The following is a 10,441-nucleotide window of genomic DNA, read 5'->3' on the forward strand; positions in this document are numbered from 1 at the left end:
CTCAGTACCACTCCAGCTGGTATTAATAGAGGTCTGGATTAAAGTTGCTCTTTCCTGGTGTGTGAGTGGGGCTCAGGCCCACTCCAGTCGCTATTAATAGAAACCTGGATTGAATTGCCTCTTTCCTGACGTGTGAGTGGGACTCAGTACCACTCCAGCTGGTAATAATAGAAATTTGGTTTCAATTGGCACATTCCTGGTGTGTGAGTGGGACTCAGTTCCTCTCCATCTGGAATTAATAGAGGCCTGGTTTGAATTGACTCTTTCCTGGTGTGTGAGTGGGGCTCAGTAACACTCCAGCCGGTATTAACAGAGGCCTGGATTGAATTGGCTCTGTCCTGGTGTGACAGTGGGACCCAGTATCACTCCAGCTGGTATTAATAGAGGCCTGGTTGGAATTGGCTCTTTCCTGGTGTGAGTGGGGCTCAGTCCCACTCCAGCTGGTATTAATAGAGGCCTGGATTGAATTGGCACTTTCCTGGTGTGTGAGTGGGCTCAGTTCCACTCCAGCTGATATTATTAGAGGCCTGGTTTGAATAGTCTCTTTCCTGGTGTGTGAGTGGGCTCAGTCCCACTCCAGCTGTTATTAAGAGGCCTGGTTGGAATTGGCTCTTTCCTGGTGTGTGAGTTTGGCTCAGTACCACTCCAGCTGGTATTATTGGAGGTGTGGATTGATTTGGCTCTTTCCTGGTGTGTGAGTTGGACTCAGTCCCACTCCAGCTGGTATTAATAGAAGCCTGGATTGAATTGCCTCTTTTCTGGTGTGTGAGTGGGACACAGTACCACTCCAGCTGGTATTAATAGAAACCTGGATTGAATTTTCTCCTTCCTGATGAGTGAGTGGGGCTCAGTACCACTTCAGCTGCTGTTAATCAAGGTTTGGAATGAATTCGCTCTTTCCTGGTGTTTCAGTGAGACTCAGTACCACTCCAGCTGGTTTCCAGAGAAACCTGGTTTGAATTGATTCTTTCCTGGTGTGTGAGTGAGACTCAACACCCATCCACCTGGGAATAATAGAATTTTGGTTTCAATTGGCACTTTCCTGGTGTGTGATGGGACTCAGTACCTCACCAGCTGGTATTAATAGAGGCCTGGTTTGAATTGATACTTTCCTGGTATGTGTGTGGGGCTCAGTACCACTCCGGCCGGTATTAATAGAGACCTTGATTGAACTAGATATTTCCTTGTGTGTGAGTGGGACTCAGTTCCACTCCAGCTGGTATTAATAGAATCCTAGATTGAATTGGCTCCTTCCTGGTTGGTGAGTGCTGCTCAGTCCCTCTCCAGCCGGTATTAATAGAGACCTGGTTTCAATTGACTCTTTCTGGTGTGTGATTGGGACTCAATTCCACTCCAGCTGGTATTAATATAGGTCCGGATTGCATTGGGACATTCCTGGTGTGTGAGTGGGGCTCAGTACCACTCCAGTCGCTATAAATAGAGGCCTGGATTGAAATGGCTCTTCCCTGGTGTGTGAGTGGGGCTCAGTACAACTCCAGCTGGTATTAATAGAGACCTGGTTTGAATTGACTCTTTCCTGGTGTGTGAGTGTGACTCAGTTCCACTCCAGCTGGTAATACTAGAGGCCTGGTTTAAATTGACTCTTTCTGGTGTGTGAGTGGGACTCAGTTCCACTCCAGCTGGTATTAATAGAGGTCTGGATTGAATTGGCACTTTCCTGGTGTGTGAGTGGGCTCAGTCCCAATCCAGCTGTTATCAAGAGGTCTGGATTGAATTGGCACATTCCTGGTGTGTGAGTGGGACTCAGTTCCACTCCAGCTGAAATTAATTGAGGCCTGGTTTGAATTCACTCTTCCTGGTGTGTGAGTGGGACTCAGTTCCACTCCAGCTGGTATTAATAGAGGCCTGGTTTAAATTGACTCTTTCCGGTGTGTGAGTGGGACTCAGTTCCACTCCAGCTGGTATTAATAGAGGTTTGGAATGAATTCTCTCTTTCCTGGTATTTCAGTGAGACTCAGTACCACTCCAGCTGGTTTCAAGAGAAACCTGGTTTGAATTGACTCTTTCCTGGTGTGTGAGTGAGACTCAGTACCACTCCAGCTGGGGATAATAGAAGTTTGGTTTCAATTGGCACTTTCCTGGTGTGCGAGTGGGACTCAGTTCCTCTCCATCTGGAATTAATAGAGGCCTGGTTTGAATTGACTCTTTCCTGGTGTGTGAGTGGAGTCAGTTCCACTCCAGCTGGTATTAATAGAGGCCTGGATTAAATTGACTCTTACTGGTGTGTGAGTGGGACTCAGTTCCACTCTCGCGGGTATTAATAGAGGTCTGGATTGAATTGGCACTTTCCTGATGTGAGAGTGGGACTCAGATCCTCTCCAGCTGATATTAATACAGGCCTGGTTTGAATTGACTCTTTCTTGGTGTGTGAGTGGAGCTCAGTCCCACTCCAGCTGTTATTAAGAGGTCTGGATTGAATTGGCACTTTCTCGCTGTGTGAGTGGGTCTCAGTACCTCACCAGCTGGTATTAATAGACGCCTGGTATGAATTGACTCTTTCCTGGTGTGTGAGTGGGGCTCAGTCCCACTCCAGTCGATATAAATAGAGGCCTGGATTGAAATGGCTCTTCCCTGGTGTGTGAGTGGGGCTTAGTACCACTCCAGCTGCTATTAATAGGGGCCTGGTTTGAATTGACTCTTTCCTGGTGTGTGAGTGGGACTCAGTTCCACTCCAGCTGGTATTAATAGAGGCCTGGTTTAAATTGATTCTTACTGGTGTGTGAGTGGGCTCAGTTCCACTCCAGCTGATATTATTAGAGGCCTGGTTTGAATAGACTCTTTCCTGGTGTGTGAGTGGGCTCAGTCCCACTCCAGCTGTTATTAAGAGGCCTGGTTGGAATTGGCTCTTTCCTGGTGTGTGAGTTTGGCTCAGTACCACTCCAGCTGGTATTATTGGAGGTGTGGATTGATTTGGCTCTTTCCTGGTGTGTGAGTTGGACTCAGTCCCACTCCAGCTGGTATTAATAGAAGCCTGGATTGAATTGCCTCTTTTCTGGTGTGTGAGTGGGACACAGTACCACTCCAGCTGGTATTAATAGAAACCTGGATTGAATTTTCTCCTTCCTAATGAGTGAGTGGGGCTCAGTACCACTTCAGCTGCTGTTAATCAAGGTTTGGAATGAATTCGCTCTTTCCTGGTGTTTCAGTGAGACTCAGTACCACTCCAGCTGGTTTCCAGAGAAACCTGGTTTGAATTGATTCTTTCCTGGTGTGTGAGTGAGACTCAATACCCATCCACCTGGGAATAATAGAATTTTGGTTTCAATTGGCACTTTCCTGGTGTGTGAATGGGACTCAGTACCTCACCAGCTGGTATTAATAGAGGCCTGGTTTGAATTGATACTTTCCTGGTATGTGTGTGGGGCTCAGTACCACTCCGGCCGGTATTAATAGAGACCTTGATTGAACTAGATATTTCCTTGTGTGTGAGTGGGACTCAGTACCACTCCAGCTGGTATTAATAGAATCCTGGATTGAATTGGCTCCTTCCTGGTTGGTGAGTGCTGCTCAGTCCCTCTCCAGCCGGTATTAATAGAGACCTGGTTTCAATTGACTCTTTCTGGTGTGTGATTGGGACTCAATTCCACTCCAGCTGGTATTAATATAGGTCTGGATTGCATTGGGACATTCCTGGTGTGTGAGTGGGGCTCAGTACCACTCCAGTCGCTATAAATAGAGGCCTGGATTGAAATGGCTCTTCCCTGGTGTGTGAGTGGGGCTCAGTACAACTCCAGCTGGTATTAATAGAGACCTGGTTTGAATTGACTCTTTCCTGGTGTGTGAGTGGGACTCAGTTCCACTCCAGCTGGTATTAATAGAGGTCTGGATTGAATTGGCACTTTCCTGGTGTGTGAGTGGGCTCAGTCCCAATCCAGCTGTTGTCAAGAGGTCTGGATTGAATTGGCACATTCCTGGTGTGTGAGTGGGACTCAGTTCCACTCCAGCTGAAATTAATAGAGGCCTGGTTTGAATTCACTCTTCCTGGTGTGTGAGTGGGACTCAGTTCCACTCCAGCTGGTATTAATAGAGGCCTGGTTTAAATTGACTCTTTCCGGTGTGTGAGTGGGACTCAGTTCCACTCCAGCTGGTATTAATAGAGGTTTGGAATGAATTCGCTCTTTCCTGGTATTTCAGTGAGACTCAGTACCACTCCAGCTGGTTTCAAGAGAAACCTGGTTTGAATTGACTCTTTCCTGGTGTGTGAGTGAGACTCAGTACCACTCCAGCTGGGGATAATAGAAGTTTGGTTTCAATTGGCACTTTCCTGGTGTGCGAGTGGGACTCAGTTCCTCTCCATCTGGAATTAATAGAGGCCTGGTTTGAATTGACTCTTTCCTGGTGTGTGAGTGGAGTCAGTTCCACTCCAGCAGGTATTAATAGAGGCCTGGATTAAATTGACTCTTACTGGTGTGTGAGTGGGACTCAGTTCCACTCTCGCGGGTATTAATAGAGGTCTGGATTGAATTGGCACTTTCCTGGTGTGAGAGTGGGACTCAGATCCTCTCCAGCTGATATTAATACAGGCCTGGTTTGAATTGACTCTTTCTTGGTGTGTGAGTGGAGCTCAGTCCCACTCCAGCTGTTATTAAGAGGTCTGGATTGAATTGGCACTTTCTCGCTGTGTGAGTGGGTCTCAGTACCTCACCAGCTGGTATTAATAGACGCCTGGTATGAATTGACTCTTTCCTGGTGTGTGAGTGGGGCTCAGTCCCACTCCAGTCGATATAAATAGAGGCCTGGATTGAAATGGCTCTTCCCTGGTGTGTGAGTGGGGCTTAGTACCACTCCAGCTGCTATTAATAGGGGCCTGGTTTGAATTGACTCTTTCCTGATGTGTGAGTGGGACTCAGTTCCACTCCAGCTGGTATTAATAGAGGCCTGGTTTAAATTGATTCTTACTGGTGTGTGAGTGGGACTCAGTACCTCACCAGCTGGTATTAATAGAGGCCTGATTTGAATTGACTCTTTCCTGGTGTTTGAGTGGGGCTCAGTCCCACTCCAGTCGCTATTAATAGAGGCCTGGATTGCAATGGCTCTTTCCTGGTATGTGTGTGGGTCTCAGTACCACTCCAGCTGGTATTAATAGAGACCTGGATTGAACTAGCTCTTTCCTTGTGTGTGAGTTGGACTCAGTTCCACTCCAGCTGGTATTAATAGAATCCTGGATTGAATTGGCTCCTTCCTGGTGAGTGAGTGCTGCTCAGTCCCATTTCAGTCGCTGTTAATAGGGTTCTGGATTGAATTGGCTCTTTCCTGGTGTTTCAGTGAGACTCAGTACCACTCCAGCTGGTTTCAAGAGAAACCTGGTTTAAATTGACTCTTTCCTGGTGTGTGAGTGAGACTCAGTACCACTCCAGCTGGTAATAATAGAAATTTGCTTTCAATTGGAACTTTCCTGGTGTGTGAGTGGGACTCAGTACCACTCCAGCTGGTATTAATGGAGGTCTGGATTGAATTGACTCTTTCTTGGTGTGTGCGTGCGGCTCAGTCACACTCCAGCTGGTATTAAGAGGTCTGGATTGAATTGGCTCTTTCCTGGTATGTGAGTGGGACGCAGTACCACTCCAGCTGATATTAATAGAGTCCTGGTTTGAATTGACTCTTTCCTGGTGTGTGAGTGGGGCTCAGTCCCACTCCAGTCGCTTTTAATAGAGGCCTGGATTGAAATGGCTCTTCCCTGGTGTGTGAGTGGGGCTCAGTACCACTCCAGCTGGTATTAATAGAAACTTGGATTGAATTGCCTCTGTCCTGGTGTGAGAGTGGGACCCAGTATCACTCCAGCTGGTATTAATAGAGGCCTGGTTGCAATTCGCTCTTTCCTGGTGTGTGAGTGAGGCTCAGTACCACTCCGGCTGCTTTTAGTAGAAGCCTGGATTGAATTGCCTCTTTCCTGGTGTGTGAGTGGGATTCAGTCCCACTCCGGCTAGTATTAGTAGAAGCCTCGATTGAATTGCCTCTTTCTTGGTGTGTGAGTGGGACTCAGTACCTCACCAGCTGGTATTAATAGAGGCCTGGTTTGAATTGACTCTTCGCTGGTGTGTGAGTGGGGCTTAGTACCACTCCAGCTGCTATTAATAGAGGCATGGTTTGAACTGACTCTTTCATGGTGTGTGAGTGGGACTCAGTTCCACTCCAGCTGGTATTAATAGAGGCCTGGTTTAAATTGATTCTTACTGGTGTGAGAGTGGGACTCAGTACCTCACCAGCTGGTATTAATAGAGGCCTGATTTGAATTGACTCTTTCCTGGTGTGTGAGTGGGGCTCAGTCCCACTCCAGTCGTATTTAATAGAGGCCTGGATTGAAATGGCTCTTCCCTGGTGTGTGAGTGGGGCTCAGTACCACTCCAGCTGGTATTAATAGAAACTTGGATTGAATTGTCTCTTTTCTGGCGTATGAGTGGGGCTCAGTACCACTCCAGCCGGTATTAATACAGGCCTGGATTGAATTGGCTCTGTCCTGGTGTGAGAGTGGGACCCAGTATCACTCCAGCTGGTATTAATAGAGGCCTGGTTGGAATTCGCTCTTTCTTGGTGTGTGAGTGGAGCTCAGTCCCACTCCAGCTGTTATTAAGAGGTCTGGATTGAATTGGCAATTTCTCGGTGTGTGAGTGGGTTTCAGTACCTCACCAGCTGGTATTAATAGACGCCTGGTATGAATTGACTCTTTCCTGGTGTGTGAGTGGGGCTCAGTCCCACTCCAGTCGCTATAAATAGAGGCCTGGATTGAAATGGCTCTTCCCTGATGTGTGAGTGGGGCTTAGTACCACTCCAGCTGCTATTAATAGGGGCCTGGTTTGAATTGACTCTTTCCTGGTGTGTGAGTGGGACTCAGTTCCACTCCAGCTGGTATTAATAGAGGCCTGATTTGAATTGACTCTTTCCTGGTGTTTGAGTGGGGCTCAGTCCCACTCCAGTCGCTATTAATAGAGGCCTGGATTGCAATGGCTCTTTCCTGGTATGTGTGTGGGGCTCAGTACCACTCCAGCTGGTATTAATAGAGACCTGGATTGAACTAGCTCTTTCCTTGTGTGTGAGTTGGACTCAGTTCCACTCCAGCTGGTATTAATAGAGGCCTGGTTTAAATTGATTCTTACTGGTGTGTGAGTGGGACTCAGTACCTCTCCAGCTGGTATTAATAGAGGCCTGATTTGAATTGACTATTTCCTGGTGTTTGAGCGGGGCTCAGTCCCACTCCAGTCGCTATTAATAGAGGCCTGGATTGCAATGGCTCTTTCCTGGTATGTGTGTGGGGCTCAGTACCACTCCAGCTGGTATTAATAGAGACCTGGATTGAACTAGCTCTTTCCTTGTGTGTGAGTTGGACTCAGTTCCACTCCAGCTGGTATTAATAGAATCCTGGTTTAAATTGACTCTTTCCTGGTGTGTGAGTGAGACTCTGTACCACTCCAGCTGGTAATAATAGAAATTTGCTTTCAATTGGAACTTTCCTGGTGTGTGAGTGGGACTCAGTACCACTCCAGCTGGTATTAATGGAGGTCTGGATTGAATTGACTCTTTCTTGGTGTGTGAGTGCGGCTCAGTCACAATCCAGCTGGTATTAAGAGGTCTGGATTGAATTGGCTCTTTCCTGGTATGTGAGTGGGACGCAGTACCACTCCAGCTGATATTAATAGAGTCCTGGTTTGAATTGACTCTTTCCTGGTGTGTGAGTGGGGCTCAGTCCCACTCCAGTCGCTTTTAATAGAGGCCTGGATTGAAATGGCTCTTCCCTGGTGTGTGAGTGGGGCTCAGTACCACTCCAGCTGGTATTAATAGAAACTTGGATTGAATTGCCTCTTTCCTGGCGTATGGGTGGGGCTCAGTACCACTCCAGCCGGTATTAATAGAGGCCTGGATTGAATTGGCTCTGTCCTGGTGTGAGAGTGGGACCCAGTATCACTCCAGCTGGTATTAATAGAGGCCTGGTTGGAATTCGCTCTTTCCTGGTGTGTGAGTGGGGCTTAGTACCACTCCAGCTGCTATTAATAGAGGCCTGGTTTGAATTGACTCTTTCCTGGTGTGTGAGTGCACTCAGTTCCACTCCAGCTGGTATTAATAGAGGCCTGGATTAAATTGACTCTTACTGGTGCGTGAGTGGGACTCAGATCCACTCCAGCTGATATTAATACAGGCCTGGTTTGAATTGACTCTTTCCTGGTGTGTGAATGGAGCTCAGTCCCACTCCAGCTGTTATTAAGAGGTCTGGATTGAATTGGCACTTTCTCGGTGTGTGCGTGGGTCTCAGTACCTCACCAGCTGGTATTAATAGACGCCTGGTATGAATTGACTCTTTCCTGGTGTGTGAGTGGGGCTCAGTCCCACTCCAGTCGCTATAAATAGAGGCCTGGATTGAAATGGCTCTTCCCTGGTGTGTGAGTGGGGCTTAGTATCACTCCAGCTGCTATTAATAGGGGCCTGGTTTGAATTGACTCTTTCCTGGTGTGTGAGTGGGACTCAGTTCCACTCCATCTGGTATTAATAGAATCCTGGATTGAATTGGCTTCTTCCTGGTGTGAGAGTGGGACCCAGTATCACTCCAGCTGGCATTAATAGAGGCCTGGTTGCAATTCGCTCTTTCCTGGTGTGTGAGTGAGGCTCAGTACCGCTCCGGCTGCTTTTAGTAGAAGCCTGGATTGAATTGCCTCTTTCCTGGTGTGTGAGTGGGATTCAGTCCCACTCCGGCTAGTATTAGTAGAAGCCTCGATTGAATTGCCTCTTTCTTGGTGTGTGAGTGGGACTCAGTACCTCACCAGCTGGTATTAATAGAGGCCTGGTTTGAATTGACTCTTTCCTGGTGTGTGAGTGGGGCTTAGTACCACTCCAGCTGCTATTAATAGAGGCCTGGTTTGAATTGACTCTTTCCTGGTGTGTGAGTGGACTCAGTTCCACTCCAGCTGGTATTAATAGAGGCCTGGTTTAAATTGATTCTTACTGGTGTGTGAGTGGGACTCAGTACCTCTCCAGCTGGTATTAATAGAGGCCTGATTTGAATTGACTATTTCCTGGTGTTTGAGCGGGGCTCGGTCCCACTCCAGTCGCTATTAATAGAGGCCTGGATTGAAATGGCTCTTTCCTGGTGTGTGTGTGGGGCTCAGTACCACTCCAGCTGGTATTAATAGAGACATGGATTGAACTAGCTCTTTCCTTGTGTGTGAGTTGGACTCAGTTCCACTCCAGCTGGTATTAATAGAATCCTGGATTGAATTGGCTCCTTCCTGGTGAGTGAGTGCTGCTCAGTCCCATTTCAGTCGCTGTTAATAGAGGTCTGGAATGAATTGGCTCTTTCCTGGTGTTTCAGTGAGACTCAGTACAACTCCAGCTGGTTTCAAGAGAAACCTGGTTTAAATTGACTCTTTCCTGGTGTGTGAGTGAGACGCAGTACCACTCCAGCTGGTAATAATAGAAATTTGCTTTCAATTGGAACTTTCCTGGTGTGTGAGTGGGACTCAGTACCACTCCAGCTGGTATTAATGGAGGTCTGGATTGAATTGACTCTTTCTTGGTGTGTGAGTGCGGCTCAGTCACACTCCAGCTGGTATTAAGAGGTCTGGATTGAATATAGATCTTTCCTGGTATGTGAGTGGGACGCAGTACCACTCCAGCTGATATTAATAGAGTCCTGGTTTGAATTGACTCTTTCCTGGTGTGTGAGTGGGGCTCAGTCCCACTCCAGTCGCTTTTAATAGAGGCCTGGATTGAAATGGCTCTTCTCTGGTGTGTGAGTGGGGCTCAGTACCACTCCAGCTGGTATTAATAGAAACTTGGATTGAATTGCCTCTTTCCTGGCGTATGAGTGGGGCTCAGTACCACTCCAGCCGGTATTAATAGAGGCCTGGATTGAATTGGCTCTGTCCTGGTGTGAGAGTGGGACCCAGTATCACTCCAGCTGGTATTAATCGAGGCCTGGTTGGAATTCGCTCTTTCCTGATGTGTGAGTGGGACTCAGTTCCACTCCAGCTGGTATTAATAGAGGTCTGGATTGAATTGGCACTTTCCTGGTGTGAGAGTGGGACTCAGATCCACTCCAGCTGATATTAATACAGGCCTGGTTTGAATTGACTATTTCCTGGTGTGTGAGTGGAGCTCAGTCCCACTCCAGCTGTTATTAAGAGGTCTGGATTGAATTGGCACTTGCTCGATGTGTGAGTGGGTCTCAGTACCTCACCAGCTGGTATTAATAAACGCCTGGTATGAATTGACTCTTTCCTGGTGTGTGAGTGGGGCTCAGTCCCATTCCAGTCGCTATAAATAGAGGCCTGGATTGAAATGGCTCTTCCCTGGTGTGTGAGTGGGGCTTAGTACCACTCCAGCTGCTATTAATAGGGGCCTGGTTTGAATTGACTCTTTCCTGGTGTGTGAGTGGGACTCAGTTCCACTCCAGCTGGTATTAATAGACGCCTGGTTTAAATTGATTCTTACT

This window comes from Heterodontus francisci, unplaced genomic scaffold, assembly GCF_036365525.1.
Source record: "Heterodontus francisci isolate sHetFra1 unplaced genomic scaffold, sHetFra1.hap1 HAP1_SCAFFOLD_428, whole genome shotgun sequence".
NCBI classification, from domain to species: domain Eukaryota; kingdom Metazoa; phylum Chordata; class Chondrichthyes; order Heterodontiformes; family Heterodontidae; genus Heterodontus; species Heterodontus francisci.